The 23,743-nt window shown below is 36.5% G+C and overlaps 1 protein-coding gene across 1 annotated transcript in view; it reads left to right on the plus strand.

The window, feature by feature from the left end:
• The window catches only part of b3gat1a (beta-1,3-glucuronyltransferase 1 (glucuronosyltransferase P) a), a 166,541-nt gene that overhangs the window by 56,210 nt on the left and 86,588 nt on the right, over positions 1–23,743 (plus strand). The window contains exon 5 of the mRNA XM_020926886.2: positions 22,500–22,721. The gene's annotated coding sequence lies outside the window, so the exon portion shown is untranslated. The remainder of the gene's footprint in view (positions 1–22,499; positions 22,722–23,743) is intronic.

The following is a 23,743-nucleotide window of genomic DNA, read 5'->3' on the forward strand; positions in this document are numbered from 1 at the left end:
TTTAAAGCATCAAAACATATCTACTATTTTCTTTCTTTTGATATACAGTAGTGTGCTGTATTTTATGCTTTGGTTCGGTATATGATTCATCACACACTATGGATAGCTGCAAATCACAGTAGTGAGAAGTGGATAAAAAAGTGGCCAAATGGCTATGGTTTTGAACCTAATGTCTCTAGTTGGTACAGAAACATAACTCTTAACTGTATTTGATTGTCTAAAAAACATCGACTCATTTCCAAAAGAAAGTTGCAGTGAGAGGAGCCACTAAAAGTAGGTAGTATGTTCTTAGCCCCCAATATTTAATCTAAATGTAATTCCATACTGTCACATGATGTCTGGTCGTCCGCACTGCTCCTCCCCCCAGATGTGGAGCCATATGTGCAGTATCACCAGAGTGGGGATAAAGCACAGGATTTTACCGTATTAAACATGTTTTATCTCGGCTTTGGTGGAGATTACGGTCCACTGAAGAAAGCTACCATCTGTCTGCAGCCCTGAAAATAAAAGGCATTTCCCTACCTCTTTATGAGCAAAAGGATATACAAGATGCTACATAGCCAACACCATAGATGCTCCACAGGTCAAACATGCGGAGTACTTTGACCTTTTTGTGGCATTTTGAGCCTTTGCAAATTGGTGTTCTCATGTGTAATTCATTTGATGAAAAGTAGCGAGACAGAATCCTATGCAATGCCTTTGAAAGCACTGCCTTGTGTTATTTGTGCGTCACACAGTGTTCAGCATGATAACCAAAAATGACAAGCTTTAGAAAAATCCTCAAATTGTCCAACTTTTATTCTGCTAGGCTGGTGAAAATAAAATCCCAGCTTGCAACTATGCAGAAAAGATGTAGCAAAAAGGATGCCGACAAGGTAACACTGATTAAATATTCATTTGGTTTCCTCAGATCCCCTGTCTGGTGCTATTCCAACAGGAACACTGCTTAGCAGCCAAAAAAGGACCTTGATGTGTCCTTGACAACACAAACAAGTGTGATTCATTAGTTTTTCATAAAACAAGAAAAAGAAACACATTGTTTTCTTCTTTGTTTTAGTTCTGGAAAGTAAGATATTTGTTGGTAGTCATTTATTTTCAGTGAAGGCCAATTTGTGGCACAGACTACAAAAGCAGACTTACTATTGTTTAAAAGCTAATGGCAGCAAAACTTTTTCATCATGTTTGATAGGCCTAGTCCATTTTTGGGTGAAGTAAATATGTTTTTAATGGTCACTGAACAAAGCAAGTTAAGAATATTGGAACTATTGCTTTACCAGAGATGTTAGCTCTGCAAGTGCTGGACTACAGACTTTGTCACCATGACTACAGCAGACTACAACCTCCTCATACTAGTATTTGGTCTTTTTTTTTATTTTATTTTATTAGTAATAAGCCTTATTACTTAAATTAAACAGATTTAGAGATGTATTGGCAAAGTTGTTGGATTGCAAACTTCAATTGTACATATTGCATTTAATATGTCCACACACAGACACAAACACAGAATAAATCACTGCATTGATTTATTTTATTATAAGGAAAATTGCCTGAAATAGTTAACATGTTAATTTTTCCCAGCCAATTAAAAAAGTAATTAAAATAATGTAATACAGTCAATACAGTGCTAAAATGTTTTCGCAGCAAAACTAAAGCCATTGATTTAAGCATTATGCTATGTCAAATTTGATATGCACAACAAAGAAAATACACAATAATAAATACACTAAAAATATATATTAAATAATCAAAGTGTCTGCTCATAGATTTTTAAAATCATTTTATTGTATAGTAATCCAACATAGTAGCCATTATTGACTACTGGACCTCTGGGAAGTGCACAATGACACACCACAAATATTAGGCCCATTCATCTGAGGGTATTGTTTTTGGTAATGATCTTATGACCTTAAATAGCTTCTTAAATAGCAAATAATCTGACCTCCAACATATAGACATTTTCATATTTTTATGCCAGATGCTACTTTCTTTCAACTATCATGTTTTGGAATAGGTACAATGACAAAAGTACAAATCCATTGTATGTTATAAACTGTAAGTCTTATTTTGTTTCAGTTATAAATGTGTGTATACATCTAATCTGCGCCGTTTTCCCCGAGGTGTAGAAATGACCAATCTTGAAGTTTTTTGAATGAACCACATTGTGAGAGCCGCAAGACAAAATCAAGGCTCTGCCTCCTCTCATCTACCTCCTAATACCGACACTGAAGTTATGACAGCAGCCCCGCTGAAACATGCAAATGAGACTGCACAGGCTCGTATAATCTGATAAACATCATCGAGCGAATACCAAGTGGCCAAACGCAATTTCTGCAGGAAGTGATAGCGCTGATGAGCAGGAGATTCAGCGTCATAAATAGAGGCATAAAAGGCCAGTGGGGACGTGCATTCAACTCGTATTGTTTTGGGAAAAGAGGATATTGTGGCACATTAAGCCTGTAGTGGAATGACTATTTCACCATGTAATTAGCCCAATATTGTGACCTAAATATGAACAAATAGATAACACAAGATGTTGCGCTTTAAGACAACGTGTTAACATAGAGTTATCTGTAACAGCAGGACCTTAACAATGGTACTTTATAAGCTCCTGAATCTAAACTGAATTGCCATAAAATCTACCCTAAAAAATTTTTGAAAACATTTATTCTCAAAAACTGTAAAATCTGTTTTGTGCAATGTCTTTGTGTGTAAATGTTTTTTTTGTCACTTAAAGGAGACAAGTTATGGAACTACAAGTATTTAATAATGGTTTTCCCAGTTAATTTACTTAGTCAGAGTTGTGTTTTTGTCATTCGTGCATGTTTGAATATTATCCTGTATTTGAAGTTTGAGTGCGCAGAAAGTTTCTGTTTTCACTTACTGCTTTTCCTCGCTATTTGCGTCAAGTCTTGCATGGCTATTTTTCAAACAAAAACACACTAATCAATTCCGAACAGGAAATCATTTCTATTAAGCAATTTTAGATCAGTGTTGTATCTTACAATGGACAAAATATAAAATGTTATAATTTTCTACTAAATACCAGAAGAGATTTGAGGTATAGAGGGTTGAGTAATTACTGCTGTTACTTATGATGTTGATGCAAACTAAATACAAACGTTCTGCTATTAATTTATTTCAGGTCATATTTATTGACAATATTGTTCACTTAGGGTTGGATAATCCTGCTTTTTGGTTATTGTGTCAGTGTCATAAATTTGTTTCAGTATTGTCGTCTATCGTCTATATTTTCATCATCAATATATCGCGCTTGAAACTTTGTTATCACCACCTACTTGGTGGTGAGGAGAGGATTATCTATTGTTCTGGACTTGTCTGAGTGTACTGTTTGACTTGTAAGCTAACTCTTCGTCTGCCCATATCTCTCTTATTCACCTTAAAACTGATGACTGTGGCCTGTCTCGAGTGAAACTGATGGGGCCGGAGATGCTGATCACATTTTGGAGAGGCGTTCGTTAGGATATTGCTGCTGCAGACTGATAAGTGTGACTGGTCTGACATTGGACTGTGTGAACACGGTGGCTCTGCTCATTAAGCTAATAAATGAAAGAGGGAGAGGGAGGGAGAGATATGTCCTGGGAGGAGAGCGGAGGGCAAGATGGACTGACCTCTTTAGAGATTGGACACAGTGAAATATGAGTGGTTTGTGCTGGTTGTTGTGTCAGCGCCTCCATTGTAAAATCTGAAAAGACAGATGTGTTCAATAATTCAAGTAACAAGAAGACTTTCAAATCTTGTTAATTTTACACATGTTTAATAAAGGATGACTCTTCTATCCATAGGTTTCTGAGTGATGAAAGTGAAAAGTTAGCACGGAAGTTCTCAAAATGTCACCTTTTAAACAGGAAGCCCCCTGAATATATTTTATAAGTTAATAATTTTTTTCTGCCATGGAGGCTCTGATTTGAATAACCTATACTTCCCAGTTTCATAGCTTCAATAGCTTTTCGAAGCTGGGTTTTACTACAGTGGATTATTATTTTTTTTTTAACTTCTTATGAACTATCACAACATCAAGTGGCCTTCAGACCTGACGTTATTGTTAGTTGCTGTTAAAATATTTAGATTACTTACAATATCCAATTTTTCCAAATTTATTAATGGTGTAATTGGGGTCAGAACTGATCCAAAAGCTTTGTTGACTGAACAAAGGAGAGATAACAGCGTTCGGAGAGGCTGCACTGTGTGTGCTGCCAGCGGTCTGCATTGCCAATGACTTCCACAGGGGGAGAAGAATAGGGAATGAGTGGAGCGTTAACAGACAGAGAAGAGAGAAAGGCAGTCAGAGGAGAACTGAGGGTCAATGAAAACATCCCATAGGAGATTTTTGGTTTGGCAACAAAACTGCACTTTTCTTGTAAATTTATAACAAAAGAACTAGCAAGAAAACTAACCCTGGAGAGAGAAAGTAGATCCACACAGACGTTTTTTGGAGTTCCCAATTTTTATTTTACACCATTGGAAACAAACATTCCCACCTGTTTTAAGTTCCCTTTCTACCAGAAATATGTTGTTTTTCTGTTGTTGCATAGAACTGGGAGCTGATTTTGACATGTATACAGAAGGGATTGTGCATATATCAGCAAAAGGATGTTGAGGTGAGAGCTGTACAGGCAGGGGGCCCAGAGAAATACCAAAGATGTGATTTATAGATGTAGCGAAAGAGGATGCCAAGGAGAGTGTTATGGAGGCAACTGATTTGCAAAGGAGAAAAGGATACCAAGTACTATATTTCACATCTGACTTTTGGCAAGAACGGTGTATTTTAAATATTGGAAAAGAAACACTGTAGTTTATTGGTGCTCATCCCAGCATCCCTAGTACAGTACAGTATTACCGAGTATCACTAGTATAATTTTAGGCTTGAGCACTCCAACTTGATTATCACAAAACAAATGTAAACCAAGTGAAAAAAATACTACTCTTATAATAACCAAATGCAGCTACATTAATTTGAAATTGATGATTGATTGATGGAAATTTTAAGATTTCAAGGAATAAGATATTGTGAGTTAAAATGAAAACAAATGGACTTATGTTTCTTGAAGCCAATGGTTCACCATCAACCAGACAGGTCAAGCCCTGAAGAAGCTATCTGATAGACAGAAAAGCAGTGGCTTCAAAAAGCTTAGTAAGTCCACTTGTTTTTGTTTTAACTTGCTTTAACTGTTCTTTTAAATTCCCGTAGCCAACCAGCCTCTTGTGTGTAAAGAGAATGGCTCAGTAATAGCTGAAGGAAAAATGGCCATAAAGAATTCATCGAATTGGACTTATAGGAATACAGGATAAAGCATGGTAAACTGGGACAGTGCTATCTCTTTAAAAATACATATGACTGTGAAAATGCCTCTCGAGCTATTTACTGTAGAGCCATGACACACTCTCAGTTTTTTCCTTGATGTGTTTGATCAATGGATTCATCTGTGTCCTTGAGTTTGCACTATTTGCAGCTCTTTGTTTGTTTGTGGAGAGAAGGCCTTTAACTGTGTACACACGTTACTAATAAATGCTGAGATTTCATTATAGGAAGTGAACGCTACATTGGACTTTATGGCTCTAGTTTCCGTGAAGATAATGGAATGTGATCACATATTGCCTTAAAGAAATATTCAAAAGTATAATAAATAAAATCTCATTTAAAAGAAAAAAAATAGGTAAACTGTCTTGTTTACAAAGTTGGCAAAGTATTGTTTCTGCCTTAAAGGTGCACTGTGTTTTGTGGTGGAGGGTCAGTCACCAGTCTCCATGGAGATGTAATTGCTTTTCCTGGTATGTTCCACAGTATGGCATTAAGCATATCTATTTCCATGGTAACATGCAAGTAATGCCAGTAGGCCAGGTTACAGGTCAGATCTGTATTACCCTTCTTGCAGTATGAATGCATGTTTTTCACTGAATTTATGAGCAATAAAAAACTGCAATTGTATTAAATGTAAGTTATACTATGGAACATTCAAGGCCAAGCAATATCATCTCCATGGAGATAAGCAAGTGCCAGACTGTCCACCACAAATGTTACACAGTGCACCTTTAAATAACTAGATATTACTTTTGAATTGTTTCAATGTAATAATGAATCCATGCTCTTTTTTTCTATTGAAGTTGCATTTTAGGTTACATTTGGCCAAAATGAAATGACTTCTATGTCTAACAAGATGTTGGGTGCGTTGTTCTGCAAAACTAACTATACCTCTTCATTTAGTTGTAGCAGAACATGTATGGTTATTTATTTATTTCACTTAGGAAACTCAACTTTTTCCTTTTTAAAATAATTTACAGAACATAGTAATCATATAAAAAGAAATGATACCCAAAAGGAGTAGGTGAAAAGACCAAACAAAATGTATAAAAGCTACTTTGAACTACTCAAATACAACACATTTTTTTTATTGTAACTTAAACAAAATAAAACTAACAAATATAACCTCTACTTGTGTAAACAAAAATGCACAATAGCCCTCTACTTGTGCATCTAATAATACAAGTATAGCTGCATAATAATACTCTCCGCTAGCTCTTGACAAACTGTCCACAATATTACTCATCAAAGTGAAGGATCTATCGTTTGGGCTTTGATAATAGTCTTCTGCTGAAAACACGCTCACTGTAGTGCCACAAGTGATGGTTTGTTTTATTGTTTTAGTGGCCGTTTATCTTGGGAGAGCTCCTTCAGGCAGCTGTAAAGTCTGACCCTGCGCTCTCCTGAGTCTCCATTGTGGACTTTATCAGGACAAAACAAAGGCCAGGGATCAATGCAACAATAGCAGCTTGTTGCTTCTGATCGATTGTAGATTTGGGACGTTTCACAGATGCAGGCCCCCAGAGATAGATGAATTGATGTCGTCCTAGTTTCACTCAATACCACAAAATTATTGATCAATTTATTTATTTATATTTATATGATAGAGACTAGTTGCAATTTAATTTTGTATTTACTGTATTTTCCGCACTATTAGGTGCTCTGGATTATAAGGTGCATTGTCATAGAATGGGCTATTTTCGAACTTTTTTCACAAATAAACCACACTGGACTTTTAAAAGAAACACAACAGTTGGATGGGTCAGTGGGACTTTGTTTGGTGCGTTCACGGTGACTCTTGCCTTTGTTCAATTGTGGCGCGTAGGGAGCGTGCTGTCTGGGACCGCTGGATTGTTGGCGTGTTCGCGGGGCGCGCAGTCCTTTTTTGATGGGGTTGGAGGCTTAAGTGCGGAAAATACGGTAATGATACTTTGCAGTTGATGTCATGATCAACATTGCCTGGGGATGTGATGCTAACTGTAGGCATACCCTGTCTCAGGCTTTGTTAGAGTTTAATCTGAGCTTTATTTCAGCACAATCTGACCTGAAAGAACTGATTTAGTTTGATTTTTTTTTACTGTTAAACTAGTCTCTCAAATAACTTTACAGTCACAAGCTAGCTAGCATTAGCCAACAGTTTTTCAGTTTCTCGCTGTCACCTTTTTTGTTGAAAATCAAACACCTAAACAGAACCATAATGCTCAAATTAATCACAGGCTTCTAAAAAATGTTTTGTTCATATCCATTTTGAGTTTTCGGAGTATCTAAAAACTTTTTTTGGCTGTGTTTGTTAATGTGTGCACTGTGTCACCATGATGAAGATTCCCCCATACACATAAATGTAGAACCCCCTCAGTTATGTCACTGTAAAGTGTCAATTGTATTTCATGTTTCAAAACATTAAATATTTTTGAAACGATCCATCAGGTTGATGCCTTCACTGACTTGCAGGAAAACTTGATCTCACATCTCAGTCGTCTGTTTTTATATTTAATATTAGTGTGGGCAATATGGGCACAGAATATCACAATTTTCTTAAAGTCTAGATCACTATTTTGAATTTTAAGACACTTGTCAGAATTGGAGCTTAACAAAAGCTAAAATAATTGGGAATAATAACATAATCAATCTCAAGTAGACAATAGACTATTCATCTTTCAACAATCTGTTTCTTTCTTGTTTGTGCAATTCTGTCTCCCTGTGGTGTATCCCACCTAAGGCCCCTAGTTGCTAAAGAATACAGCCAGTACAGATAATGCAGACAAAGATAAATGACTCTATGGGTGGTCAATATATTTCCACTGTCTCAAAACCATTGGGAGCTTATTATGTGCAAGAGAGGTGTGCAATTTTCGCTTTATTTTTATTCCTTGTCAGTCATAAGATGACAGAAAAGTGCTGGAGCCCGCTGTTTGAATGAATAAATATTTGAACCATGCTGATTTGTTGTCCTGAGAGGCTGAGAGCTTTGTGCTGACATAACACTAATGAAGATTTGAAAGCACATTCATGCCACACGGGCACATACTACATCACTTTGTGACAGAAACATGTTGGATATAATCAAAATCGGACTGAGAATGCATTCAAGCTTAACATACACTGTGTAGTTAAAATGTGACGCTCTGCAGATTTGAAAGTGTTTCTGTCCATTTATCACACAACTGACACAAAAATACTGACACAAAACATCTCAAAGTGTGAGAGATAGACTATTATTTCTGTCATGGACTTTTAAGTTATGTCTGTAACATAAATTTGAAAAATAAGATGTCATTGCTGAAATTGAGCTCAGCAAAAAAACACATCCTTTTGAAAAAGATGAAAAAAAGAATATATTATTTTGCTGTAATCAAATGCGAATATACTTGTCAAATCATTTAGGGTGATACTTTAGAACGGTAACTAGAAAATACCTCTGTTAGTACCTATGTTAGTACCATGGATTTACCATTAAGTACTTAGGAATAACTAATTTAAGTGTATAGATGATAATTTGCACATGGTAAGGAATAGGAAAGAAAATCTTCCCATAACAAACCTTTGCAAAATATAGAATGCCTGGTTTGAACCTAATTTAGTCCTGATGTAGACTTCATTTTACTCTGCTAGTGATGGTTTAGTCTTGGTGTAGTTCAGGCATATTTCCAGGTTTAGACTTTAGTCCCAATTTTGACACATCTGTGAACACACCCATAAATACCATAAAACTCAAAAAAAGGCTAGTTCAATTAAAAGTCCTATATTAAGCAAAACTGACTCTTGTGAGCTTTAAGCCATGTTAAAATGCTGAAAATACCTCTGGAGTTGTGTTTTATTTCAGTCACATATGTTTGATTAACTCTTTATTATTAACCTGTCTACATCCCCAAAGCTGTTCCACCTTGTGATGTTGTGAAGCGGTAGTTTTCAAGTTAACACCTAACTTTTATCTTTTGTTCAGTAAAGAGTTGCAATTTCTGCTTAAAAACACAGTGGAGCACTTGCACATGACATCACAAGGTGGAGTGCTTTTTTTTTTGTTTAAGGTAAAAACTGAGTCTAAATATACAGAATTTGTGCATTGAACTCGTGTGAATGAAACAAGAAAAACACCAGGTATGTTTTGAGGAGGAAACAACATTATAACATAGATTTTAAAAAAAAGTATAATATGGGCCCTTTAAAAAATTCAAATACAAATTCTAACATCTGTCTCTTTTATTAGTCTCTGATTTGTATTCCCGACCCATCCTAGAAAAATGTCAGAAATGAAACAGTAGCGCTTCCCGCTGAGGTGCTCTTGATCAGCACATCAAACGCCCCCTCGGCTCAGATCAGGGCCGGAGAGTGTGCTAGCGGCAGTGGGACCCCCAGACACGCTGTCTCCATAAACAACAGACAGCTTTTGAATACCAAACAGCTTTCACCATCATGTGACCGACCCAGAGGTCAACGCAGAGGTGAACAAAGCAGTTATGTATTCATGAGATTGTCACACATGTGGTTTGATATGACGTCTTGAGAATATTTTTTTTATTGCACATGTTGAAGGGTTTATTTGCCCTGGGACATGTATAAATTCGTTTGGTAGCTTGTATATATGGTATAGCTGCTCTGTGAAAGAGAATAAGACTTGTTATCAATTTTGTAAAGTATTTATTGTACATTCACATGCATCATTAATGTAAGCGCTGAAACATGAATATCTCACTGTGAGCAATTGATCCAAATGTCAATAATGAAGATTCAATTACCCGTTTAACCTTGACAGCTTGGGCATTATCAAACTTACAGAATGGAAGGAGAAGACTGTTTTTCTACATACATTTTTTTTAAAGGACCCATTTTTCTGGTATTTTCTGTTATTATGTTGTTTCCTCATCAAAAACAGTTGTGTTTTGTGTCATTCACACGTTTAACACACAAACCCTGCATATTTAGACTGAGTTCTTTCAAATGGAAAACACTCCACCTTATGATGTAAACTCCATACACTTTCATCAGAATCAATTCGATGATTTCAGCCCTGGAATTGTCTTTGCTGAACAAAAGGTAAAAGGTAGCTGTGAGCTTGAAAGCTACCACTACATGACCTCACAAGGTGGAACAGAGCATTTTAATCTTTGACAAATAAAAGATAATTCAAATAAGTGTGAATGAAACAAGCTCAACTTGGAGTATGCTTTGATGAGATCACAATGTTATAACATGGCTTAAACATGGCCTTTAATACACATTTTTTATTTGTAACATTGTTTAGTATAGGGCCCATTACTGGCTTGTGTCAGTAGTATGACATTTAACTGATCTATCCACTGAAACCATAAGGTGATTCTGCCAGGGCAAGATACAAGTCAGATCTATGGAGGGTGACCCAGCTCATAGTAAGAAGTTATGTTTTATATTCCAGGCATTGCATTAACATTTCCTTGGCTACAAGTAGGTGGCAGACTGACCAACTGTCCACCAAAAAAGTTACATAGAACAACATTAATCTTTTTGTCTCATCTTTTATTCTTCTCATTTATTGCTTTTGCTTTATTGCTGCCTATCTAGAAGACAGGAAGTATTTTGTTGAAATTGGAAACTCTCAGATCACATGGCCCTGACCTGTGGGGTGCCTCAGGGGTCAATCCTGGGCCCCCTGTTGTTCAATCTCTACATGCTGCCATTAGGCCAGTTAATAAGCAGCAATAACGTGTCCTACCACAATTATGCAGACGACACTCAGATCTACGTCTCTCTGGCAGCAGGAGACTATGGACCAGTGGACTCACTTGGTCATTGCATCCAACAGATCAGTGTGTGGATGCAAAACAACTTTCTCCAGCTAAACTCTGACAAGACTGAAGTCATAGTGTTTGGTCCACAGAAACAAAGGGACAGTGTCAGCAGTCACCTCCAGTCTCTCTCTCTAAAACCTTCAAATCAGGCAAGAAATCTAGGGGTAATAATGGACTTAGACTTGAACTTTAACAGCCACATCAAGTCAATAACATCTGCAGCCTTTTACCATCTAAAAACATAGCGAAAATCAAAGGTTTACTGTCTAAAGCAGACTTGGAGAAACTTATCCATGCGTTTGTCTCCAGTAGGTTAGACTACTGTAATGGTCTGCTAACTGGTCTCTCCAAACGAGCTGTGAGACAACTGCAGAACATCCAGAACGCTGCAGCTCGGGTCCTTACTCGAACTAGGAAGTACGAGCACATAAGTCCTGTGCTCAGGTCTCTGCACTGGCTTCCTGTGCCTCAGAGAATAGACTTTAAAGCTGCTCTACTTGTGTACAAGTCTCTCCATGGCCGAGCACCAAAGTACATCTGTGACATGTTAGTGTCATATGAACCATCTCGCACTCTGAGGAGCTCAGGGACTGGCCTCCTGCTGGTGCCCAGAGTCAGGACTAAACAAGGGGAGTCAGCGTTTCAGGTTCATGCAGCTAAAACCTGGAACAGTCTTCCTGAACATGTGAGACAGGCCTCTTCTGTGACGCTGTTTAAATCCAGACTCAAAACATTTCTGTTTAACTGTGCATATAACTGAAAGGTTTTCATTCCGCACTCTTCTCTCCAATTTATGTCTCTCTTTTAAAAATTTTTATCTTCATGATTATTTATGTTTTGATTTGTTTTTATTATGATTTTAATGTATTTCTTATTCTGTAAAGCACTTTGAATTACGTTGTGTACGAATTGTGCTATACAAATAAACTTGCCTTGCCTTGCCTTTATGCCAGATGACTGTCTTCTGCAAAAAATTATGCACACTTTAACCATGTTCACTTTGAGATAAGCTCAAACCTGAACTAATGCAAAGTTGTAGCACACGATAGCCTAAACACGATACCGAATAATGCATTATCAAGTCATTATTTGACAACTGCAACAGGATTTTTGCACAATACGTTGAACCATTATTTCCCTAACTACAAAGCTTTGCATGTTCAGACTGTCAAAGGTCTACTGTGTGAGTGCCTTGAAAAACAGTGAGATTCATGGTCATAGAGTATTATTATAGTGTGGTATGTTTAGGGTATAGCATATAACATAAAAAAAATCATTCCACCCTTTGTTATTATTATTTTTGCAATACCACTTCTGACATTATAAACCATTAAAGAAAAGTGTAGAATTAGTGTTTGGATTGTGGATTTGGTTGTGTTCTCATGTGAGCACTCCAGTCACTAGCAGACAAATAGTATAATTCCTCATTTATCCACTGCGCGGTTCTGTCTGCGGCGTTTAGACCAGATCACAAGTTGAGCTTTGATCTCGTGATGAAACACAAACTCCGACTGAGATGTATATTTCATGTTGTGTTTGCGATGCTGTTCGTAAAATGCCTATGGAGGAGCGAGAGGCTGGGTCTTCATTGATTACATCACCATCTTCAGCTTCAGGGATTTGCTTTTTACAGCATTTTCTCACACTGTGTCTAAGTGCACTTCTGTAACCTTCACCGCCCCATATTTCAAACAGAACATAAGGAAAGGAAAAAGGAAGAAATGGAACATTACATTGTAATGCTTTATCTGTTTTTTCTTTTGGTTTAGTCTTTTTTCTTTTTCATACATATATTCTCCTTATTTTACATGTTAATGTGGTAAATAAATCATATTCATTGTATAATTTTACTGCTAAACCCAGTAATAGATCTAGTAGTTTGGTATGTATAGTTAGAATCATGACATATTAAATGTTTGTTTACTCTCATCTGAAAGCTGAAACTTTCCTACCAAGAAAGAACACTTCAAATTGTTGCAGTTTTTTTCCCCCTGGAATAAGTTCAAACCTCAAAACAACAATTGTATTCTTTTTAAAATACCACATTTTACATCTGGCAAAACCTGAAATGAACAAAACATTAGCAAAACGTTTGCAAATTCAGATGAAAATATATTGTACTTAGTTTTTCTGTGCACAGCTGCAAGGGGGTGTTGAAAATACAGTTGACTGCATTGCAACAGAGTAATGTGATCTATATTTCTGATATGGAAAACAGCCATGTGTCACCACAAAGATGATCGCTGCAAATGTGTGCTGCAGACTTCACTTTTTACTTATTTTTGTTTACAAGTCCATTTCCAAACTGCCAGACTGAAAATCATATTATTCTCCATTTGCCAATGCATACTGATGAAACCAGCACTAGTGCAGTAGCAGCAATAGCTGAGTACTAGCTCAAATATTATGATCAAATGTTTCATCACAAGCTCAAATCACACCTTTCAGCACATCACAACTCTCACACAAGCAAACAGTAAACAGCTATCTCCGAGCAGTGGGTTATTCAGTGGAGCGTCTCAATCTGAATTATAATGTAGAAGTTTCAATAAAAGAAGTTGGACCAGGGCTGTGCAGTTAATTGAACTGTATTCGAGATCAAAATCCAAACAATCTAATCATCAGTGATCAGTGCCTGTCTTTTTAATTGAGAAGTCTATAGCCAGTCCTCTGTCAGTGAAAGCACGTGGTTTGGAGCATTTGTTCTGTTAAAGGGCCCATATTACGCTATTTTCAGATCTGATCTATGTTATAATGTCATTTCTTTTATTCATTCACACATGTTTAACACACAGTTCTTGAATTCATCTCTCAAATGGAAAACACTCTCTTCCACCTTGTGATATCATGGGGTAATATTGGAAGTGCTCCAATGTGTTTTTAAATTCCATACACCTTCACTGGAATCTTTTGGATTCTTTTGGGCTGTCAATTTCTGCTGAACTAAAGCTAAAGAGGTAGCTGTTAACTTTAAAACTACTGCTTCATGACATCATGGAACAGAGCGTTTTGAGTTTTGAAAATGTAGACAGAGTAATAATAAAGGATTACTCAAACATGTGTGGATGAAACAAAACAAAGCTCTGGGTGTGTTTTGATGAAGTAACAACATAATATAGATCAGAAAACAAAGTTATATAGATCCTTTAAACATGATATTGCTGATGTTTTGCTTTTGTAATAAACTTTTACAAAATCCTCCGGTTGGATAGTTTATGTCTATGTCTGTTTCTGTCAAGGTTGCTATCTCAGATAAAAGTAAGCCTGTATTTAAATGCATAAAATATACCTTTACATTGGCCCACTGAGATTCACAAACCTTGATGTGTCATACAGTGCATTGACAGTATTGTGTATAATCAGTGCTTTTCACTCTATACAGTCAAAGCAACATTATTGACATACTAGCAATTCTTAGCACTGCCTGTACTGAGAATCCAACCTTGAAGACGAGCAGATCAATCAGGTTTTCCTTTGGGTCTCAGCCTTATTACTAGTGGCTAAACAAATGCATTCACAGTACAGCACCTGTATCTTGGCCTGTCACAATAACAAATTTGGCAGTGCAATATCTAACCCTACAGCAGGAAGATCCCACTAAACTCTTTTTCTAAATGATAAAATTATAAAAAAAACAGGGCCAATGTAAGTCAATGCCACACTTTAGTAGTTATATCTAGTTATTATCTAGTATCATAGATGTTTATTATTCAACCATTGGTAACTTGTGTTTTCATATCTAATATTTAATACTACATAAAATTAGAAATAACAATCCCCAGTAGTGCAAAGTAGGGTTGTCCGAGTAGTTTTGAAAATCAAATACTAATCAATTTTTCAAAATAGTATTGAAACTAGATTCCCATTTGAACAAGCATATGTATTTAAAAAACAAACAAACAATGTTTTATTCACAGGACAGAAATGAACTTTTCTTGAATTGCTTTAGGATTATCTTGAGCTGTATCACAACAACTGTAAGAACTCAGAGACTCGTATATGCCCATAAGACCTCTTTGGTAATATAAAAGAAAGGATTACGATTTAATGTTGAAAATCATATTCTTTGATATAAATTGTGTGGTTGTGATTGTTTTTTTATTATCATTGTGGTATTAGAATCAGTATTGAGCATCAAGTCTATTTCTTAGAATTGAAATGTATGTATTGTGACAATACTAGTGCAAAGATGATGTTAACATGAGTATTGAGTCTAAAAATATTGGCCATCCGCCATCCCTTATACTGAACAATAAATAGTAATTGTTACGGCATTTCTTCTTGTATCACCTGCCCTGTTTGGGGGACACAGGGTAGCAGACAGCATTTGTATTGTGAACTAAAGCTCTTTTCTATATTTGCAGGTCTGATTTGATGTGTGAGTGTGTTGGGGTGTGCCCTTGAATCAGCTGTCAGAAAGCTATTTGTTGATGTGTCTGCGGCCCTGGTACGATGACAGGCCTGTCCAAGTGATGGGCTAATTCAATGTAAATACAGTCCCTCCTCGCCTGAACCTCCTGTTGCCAATGGCAGCTGTTCAGCGGGCAGCTTGGCCTCCCGCCTCTCTGCTCCACTCCCTGGTGTGAGCAAAATACTGAAAAATAAAGCAAAATACATACAAATGTATGAGCTGAGAAAAAGGACTTTCCATTTGAGATCTCTACTTTTCAAAGTGTTGAGGTATATTGTTACTGAAAGACTAGTTTTATATAGCATCATTTACTAATTTTAAAAGTCATATTATTATTGAATTGCTTGCTATTAACTTTCAAGTTTATGTCATGTCTTCATGTAATTCATCTTCAAATACAACTATGGATAGTTTGGGGAAAACACATTTTGTATAGTATAATTCTTACGTATTTTTAATGGTATTATAGTATGCTTAACTTGTTAAAACATGCATGGTTTTATTTCATTTTACACAACTACCTTCCATTCCAGAGCTCCAAACATTGTTGATTCTTTTTATTTCAGTAGAGTTTTTGCAAATACATGTATTGCCCAACTGACACCACAGTGTTACACTATAAGGCTGAATAGTGCCAAGAAACTGTCCCTCCATGTCCACGCCCAATTGACATAATTTCCTCAGTAAATGAGTTGTGAGGTAAATAGAATGACTGCCTAAATCCTGTCTCACACTACACCCTTTAAAAAAAGATTTTTTAGGATAAATATCTAAATGTTTTAAAGGAGCATTTGACATATTGGTTTTACCTAGGGATGCACCAGGTCCCTGATATCGGCACCAATATTAAACATTTTGATGGATCTGATATCGGTTCAAAGATATCAGTTCAGGCAATATCCCATTTTGGTCTATAAGCTGGTGTAATAAAATAATTTTAATGGACAATGTTGGTGCAAAACACCTCATAATAGTTTTCAAAGCTGTTCTGCAGTTACTTTAATAAACAACAGTTACAAAACTCATTTGGATCAGGAAAATAAAAGGAAATAAAATAAATCCTATATTTTCAGTCCAGTGTCGGTTGATAATGGGTATCGGTGCAACTCTAGTTTTACCTCATCTTTATCTTATTCAAAGATACATTTTGAGTATGGTACAATGGTAGGCAAGTCAAGGCAACTTTATTTGTATAGCAGTTTGTACACAATACAAACAAATCAAAACATAAATAATCATCGTCATTAAATTAACATTAAGAGAAGAGTGCGGAATAAAAACCTTTCAATCATATGCACAGCTAATCAGAACTGTTTTGAGCTTGAATTTAAACATTGTCAAAAGAGAGGCATAATAATACTAGTACATAATGATTTACAAATGTGACAGTTAATCACTTAATACCAGAAAGCCTTCCTTTAAATTACAGTGTACTTTGTGTATTGTTGATTGAACTTGGGTACTGAGAAATATCCCCTTAGTTGCACTGTGGCTTTCTAATCCAGGCTGGAGGAAGGTGTCCCATTTATTCTCAGGTAAAATTGGGTTAGTGCACCATATCTATCTGTCTTCTAGACCAGCTATGTGGTCACTAGGCCACTATATTGCCTTTAAGTAATGGCACATCCCAAGGCCATAGAAACAGAGACGATTGCATGGGCTCTTATTGGTTTGGCCACCTGCCCAGGATCTCACCCAATAAAGTGCATTTAATCCGTATAAGACTCCTTTTATGGAAAGTGTTGAGTTGTCAGGCATCTAGATTTGTACTTACATACCATTATACTATGAACTATTATACTACAATACAATACAATTTACTTTCACATGTGGCATTTTGATGTATCTATGCTCTAACCTCAGTTCTGTTGTGCTGTAGCACATTTGCTTAAGAAGTTGTTTTCATGGTCCTATATTATGCAAAATTGACTCGTGAGTTTTTTTTTATCATGCTATAATGCTGTTACCTCATCAAAAACATTGGATTTAAAAATCTACTTCTCTGACAGTTGATACTTTGCAATGACATCACACCGGGGGTGTTCTATATCAATCTCTATTGCGGAGCGGAATGTTCAACTTATCATCTTAAAACTGAAGAAAAAATACAAGCGTTCATTGTCCTGTTTAGGTGTTTGCTTTTCAACACAAAAGGTGAGAGTGACAAACTGCTAGCTAGCTTGTCACAGTAATTTTACATGTGACAGACTTGTTTAACAGTGCAAATCATCTCACCTGTTGTAGTTCCAACCAAGTCAGCTTTTTCTGGCCAGACTGTGAAAATAAAGATCAGATTAAGTCAAATTTCAGTAACAGAGCTTCTAGATCAGTGCTTTCAATCAGCATCACACTCCCAGGGAATGTTGATGATATCAGCTCTGAAGTATAGGTTTGTTACTATAGCTTTAACATAATATCTATATTATATCTACTATTTAGAAAAAATAAATAAAAATCTTACTGCACCCATCTCTACATAATATTATGTGAATAGACTCTTTCTAATACAGTAGTCAGGTCATATGTAATAAAGCAGTTGTAGTTCCCCCATTGTGTATCCTTACATTTCTGGACCCACTCACACCAACACATTTGCACTCATCACATGCAGCCCATGGAGCCCCATAATTGCCCCTGACACAGCCCTGACACCAGCCGTTTCTATTTCCTCTCTCCCTCCTTGTTTGCCTGGTAAAAGTGCGTGCCTCCGGGCCATCCTGCAAGAGCCACAAAAGGGGAAAAAACTCAATTGTGAGAAAGTGTCGCACGCTGTGAGCTGAATACAAAGAGCTTTTGACAACTACATTTCACAAGCGCACCAGGGAACATTCATCTTCCTTATTCTGGCCTAAATTGACTTGTATTGTTGATTTGTCTCGATACAATAATGGGAAATGTAAATGAAAGATTAAAGATTAACATTTTATCAAATCTTGTATTGTGCCATATTATATTTAATTTTCAGCTTTTCTTTAATATGTAGTCTCAAAGTAAACTGTTTGAGCAGGGACTGACATTCAAGTATAGTCTAAAGTGCAAAATAGGTGCATTTAGGCAATAAGACAAAATAAGTGAAATGTAATAGTGAGCAGAAATCAGTTACATTACTGACTGCATAATGTCACTTTTTTGGTTGGTGGTCCACTCTACCACCTGCTTGTCTCCTTGGAGAAATATTATTACTTTACTAGAATTTTGTCTGGCTTTAAATTTATTTATCATGCAATTATTGAATTCCTGTTGTTTTATTGCTAAAACCATTGACCGTATATATGAGTGGACATAGCTAATGCCTTAGCCACCGCATGTCAAATAGTAAGTGCGCCAGGAGATTTTTCCGGCTCCCTTGCTCCAATTGACTTCCAGTGAGATTTCATCGCTTCTTTCTCTGTAACTGCAGCTGTGAGCCTCGTCATTTTGGTCTTAAAATGTTCGTATTAACCCGCTCTACATGATTTTTTCGCTATTTTGTCTGTCAAAAATATCCCATTCATTGCATGGAGCCTGGCTTCAGATTCGCTCCTGTAATCATTAGCATTGCGAGCCTCATTTGAGTGGTACTGAACGCTATGGAGGACGTCACACTCACTTAGTCCACTTCTTTTATATAGTCTATGGCTAAAACATACTGTGAGCGTGCTTGCCTATCCACAGTCCATACCAGTCTGATCTGAACTTTGGTTGGTTTGTCACCTGCCTGTTGTCATGAAGATATATATATATGTATATGTGTGTGTGTATATATATATATATATATATATATATATATATATATATATATATATATATATATATATATATATATACATATATAAGCAACAAGGTTTTTTTTTTTTGGAATTGAATTGAATTGTAGTTCTTGAAAAATTATGCCTTGTCAAGAGAACCATTTGAATTTCAAAACAATTCTTTGACTCTTTCAGTACAGTCATAATGGCGATACAAATGTCCAGTGTAAATTGTGTGAGAGTGAGATGTGAATGAGACCCCCGGTGAGAGAGGGGGTCTGGCTGAAGCCCTGGCCCCTCCATCTGCTGCGCTGCTCCATTCACTCAGCTCTGGCAGGGCTGAGGCTACATTATGGCAGCATTAGGTCCTTGGTTTCTTGTCAGGACTTGGCCTTTGTGTCCAGGATAAAAAGAGGTCCCACGTCAAAAGGGTTGTGTTTTGGTTTGAATGTTAAAAAGGAATTGTGTTAGTGTGACTTATAGCTTACACAGGCCCCCAAAAGCAGATGAAAAATGTATATGTACTCATTTGACATATACATATTCTTTATCATCTTAAAGTTCTTATATTATGCAAAATTGACTCTGATGAGTTTTAAGCCAGCGTTGTTTCATAATCAACATATCTGGAGTTGTGTTTTCTTTTATTCATACACGTATGAGTAACCCTTATTATTAGTCTGTCTACATCTCCAAAGCTCAAAATGCTCTGTTCGACCTTGTCATGTAGCAGTAATTTTCAAGTTAATAGCTACCTTTTACCTTTGATTCAGTAGAGATTAGATTTGGATGATTTCCAGGCCTGAAATCATCCAGATAATTCTAGCAAAGGTATATGGAGTTGAAAAACACAGTGGAGCAATTATTGTATTACTACATGACATCACAAAGTGGGACCAAGTGTTTTCTGTTTAAGAGAAGAACTCAGCCTGAAGGAAAGAACATTATAACACAGAGCAAAAAAATTGGTACTTTAAAGGCAGTGTACCTGTTTTCTAAAATCTAATCTTTTAACAATATCTGCATACACATGAAAGATATAAAAGACAATAAAATTGATAAGTTTGGGCTTACAAGAAAACCTTCAGTCTAAAAGTTGTATAAATGTTCTCGTTTCACTGGTAAAAACATTTTTATAGAGTAACTACATAAACATATTCATATAATATTTTTATAGAATTTTTTGCTATAGTAATTAGTTTTAACATGTACATCCAGTAGAATGCTGCAGTCTTCCCACCTTCATACCCTGTGTACCTTAAATGACCTTAATAGCAGTAAATCTTGATCATATCTGAGGACAGATTTTTGATAAATTGAACCAAAACTGCTGTCCTTGGCCTAGTGTTCACATTGACAGACAGCACACGCCAGAGTCAGGCAGTAATCAGCAGAGCTTATTTATAGCACTTTAGAATAGCCTGTTTCAACACATTCATAGATCAAAACACACTTAAATTCACTGTGCACTTGACTAGACTGTGATAGCCTTGTACTGGGGGCAGTAGTTAAGTCCACATGTCATCTTAATGGTAAATCCATATTGTTGCTACATGGATGGCGAGGTGGTTTCTATTGTAGGGGTACTATTGTCCTATCTGACAGCATATAAATCGGGTTTGTAAAGAATACAAATGCACAGTAGTGAGGAGAGGTGAAAATAGTGCTAGAAAAGGCATTCTCTGGCGCATGAATAAACACCTAATCCTCTTTATAGATTATACTGATTTTCTTATAACTCAAAAATATGATTTCACTGTATTTAGTATTTAGTCGTCTTAAAGCTTCAGTGTCATATACACACACATTATTACTAACAGTATCCAACAGGGATGCACTGAACCAATACTGGTATTGGATATCTACACTGACAATGAAAAATTTGCTGGAACAGACATTAGCTTCTAAACGGACTGTATATTTTTGTCCTTCCTGAGTAGCAATAAGAGTAATACAATAGAACAACCATTCATTTTAGCTCAATATTTTACCTTTTATTTTTTATATTTTAACTTAACTGTATGCGCTTTTCCACTTGTGTGACCAAATCTGGGCAGACGTTTTCTTGTCATGTTTTTGATTCAGTGCAGTCACTTGAGTCAGATCCATGTGGACACTCTGCTCCAAATATCACATCTCACACAGCATCCAAATGTAGCAGGTCTTTGCTAAACCATCAGAGGCCTTCCTTGGATGATTCAGGCTTACAGACATTCACATCACCATGCCTACAATTATATGTGTTGGAAGCTATAAAAAAGAAGGAGGCATGAGGTTTGACCACACTGTGATGGCTGAAAAAATTACATATCTTTTTGCGTGTTGCTTATAATCACAATTTCACTGGTTGCAATGATTTAATCACAAGTTTGTAGGTTAATATTATTTAGATATTTGAAGAATGTCCTTGTTCTTTTTAAGGTTAAAATTGTACAAAGTGAAGTAAATCCTAAAATGAAAAACACTTTGAAAAAAAAAAAAAAAATTCTATTTTAAAACCCTAAGCATAAATCTAATAGTAATACTAAAAATCGCAATTCTGTTATTACATAAATATAATGCCCTTTTACTGTATAAGACCCATCTGTTGTCCATGGCAGAAAAAAACTTGTGAAGTTCAAGGTGGTGATGAGTATGAGATACTGCTTTGCCACGTACAGGGCTGCATATAAACTAGGTGGTGACAATAATACAATGTGAACGTGTGAATGTGGTTGGTGGTGGTCTGAGGGGCCACAGGCAGAAATAGCAACTCTTGCGTGACTGAAGAATGAATAATACACTGAACTGTAAAGCAGTATTCAGCCAATTTTTTGTGCATGCAACCAAAACTTTATTTTTCTAACTAACTATATATCATTGACAGAAGATGGATGGAGATGTTATTGCTTTTCCTGTAATGTTCCATTGTATAAATTTTATATATCCCTTATTGTTGAATTACAAGTTGTTGTTGTTTTTTTTTTTTAATCAACAACAAAAACATTCAGTAACTGGGATCACTGTTCCACATATCTCACCAGTAACTTGGCCTGGTGGCATCACCCTGTTTCCATGGAAACAGATGCATTTATTGCCATACTGTACAACATTCCAGTCAAGGCATGACATCTCCATGAAGACAAGCTGGCAGACCGAACCACCAGAAACAAAACGTAGTACACCTTTAAGTAATAAAAAAATAATAATGTCAGTGTAATGAAAGGTGATGAATTTGCCTTGGAGCAATTAAACCACACAAATGCAGTATTATTTATGTATTTTTCTCTATGCAGGATTGGATCAGCTGGTTGGTTGGACTGGTGCCACCGCTCCCTGGGTTTTGGCTGTCTCCCTGTGGTCTCCCGGAGGTGGAGGGACTGGCCACTATGGTGTTTTTCAGCCTGGGACCAGACGCTGTCTCACCTCCACTGCACACTGGCCCTTTATTCATTCAAGCCTGAAATTACATGATGCACTTCCTGGAGGTGATGGAAATGTGTTGGAAGAATAAAGAGGTGGGAGGTTGTCTGTCAATCACGAAAGATGTAGATGTTATTTGAACATAAACATCGGTGTGTCTAGTATCATGCAAATTTTCTTTTTGTCCAATTTGCACACAGTTCTCTCTCTATGTGTCATGCATAAGAAAATAGAAAATGTGATACAAATTCATCTCTACTAGAAGTGACTTACTGCTGCCAAAAACAACATATGTGCTTGTGATGTATTGTGCCTATGTCCAGACTGCGCCATTTAATCGTTTTTGTGAAGGATGAAACATGTCTACCATGCACACGTACACGGAGCGTGAAGGGAACTGGCTTGGATTAGGGAAGCTCACCAGCGAGTTTAGTATGCTGTGTCGTTTATTAAATTAACTCAGTCTGTTCTGGCTGAGCATTTAATTGGGGAAAATGAAACTGAATCCGTAAGCTAATCGACAAAATCATTACATTTGTTCAAATGGTAGAGTTCAGTTCTTGCTGTAATTGTTCAGTGTGAGTAACTGGAGTGTATCCAAGCTACTGTGGGCTTGAAGCGGGTTGTTCTTGGCATTTGGCTTTGAAATAGGGCTGTTCAATATATTGCAATTGAAACGCACTCTCAGTTTGAGGTGGCACAAAATCATCAAATTGCGAAGGCTGCAATTGTTTTGAATGTTTAGATCTTTACAAGCATGTTCTGAAATCCATGGGGTTGTTCTTCTGTTCTTGGAGTTGCTTATAATGTGCACAGAATCCTACTTGTTCAACATATATTGCAAACCTAAAAGCAACAGACACAATTTTCCCCCCAAAGTTGTGCAGCCCTTCTCGTTAGTTACAGATGCGGCAGAGATACTGTAGATACAATAATTCGTTTTCCCAACCACATTCTTGTATTTCACCCTCAATGTTGAACCCAAAACTGTATTGCTGAATCTCACACACTCTATTTCAGTACTCCTTTTATGTACAGACACCATTAAAAAATGTTTTTCAAGTTCTGAATGAAGCTATTAGATATTGTTGCTTCTTGTTTGCTTTCTGCTTTTCCT

This window comes from Boleophthalmus pectinirostris, unplaced genomic scaffold, assembly GCF_026225935.1.
Source record: "Boleophthalmus pectinirostris isolate CB_2022bp ecotype Guang Dong unplaced genomic scaffold, ASM2622593v1 HiC_scaffold_9, whole genome shotgun sequence".
NCBI lineage: Eukaryota > Metazoa > Chordata > Actinopteri > Gobiiformes > Gobiidae > Boleophthalmus > Boleophthalmus pectinirostris.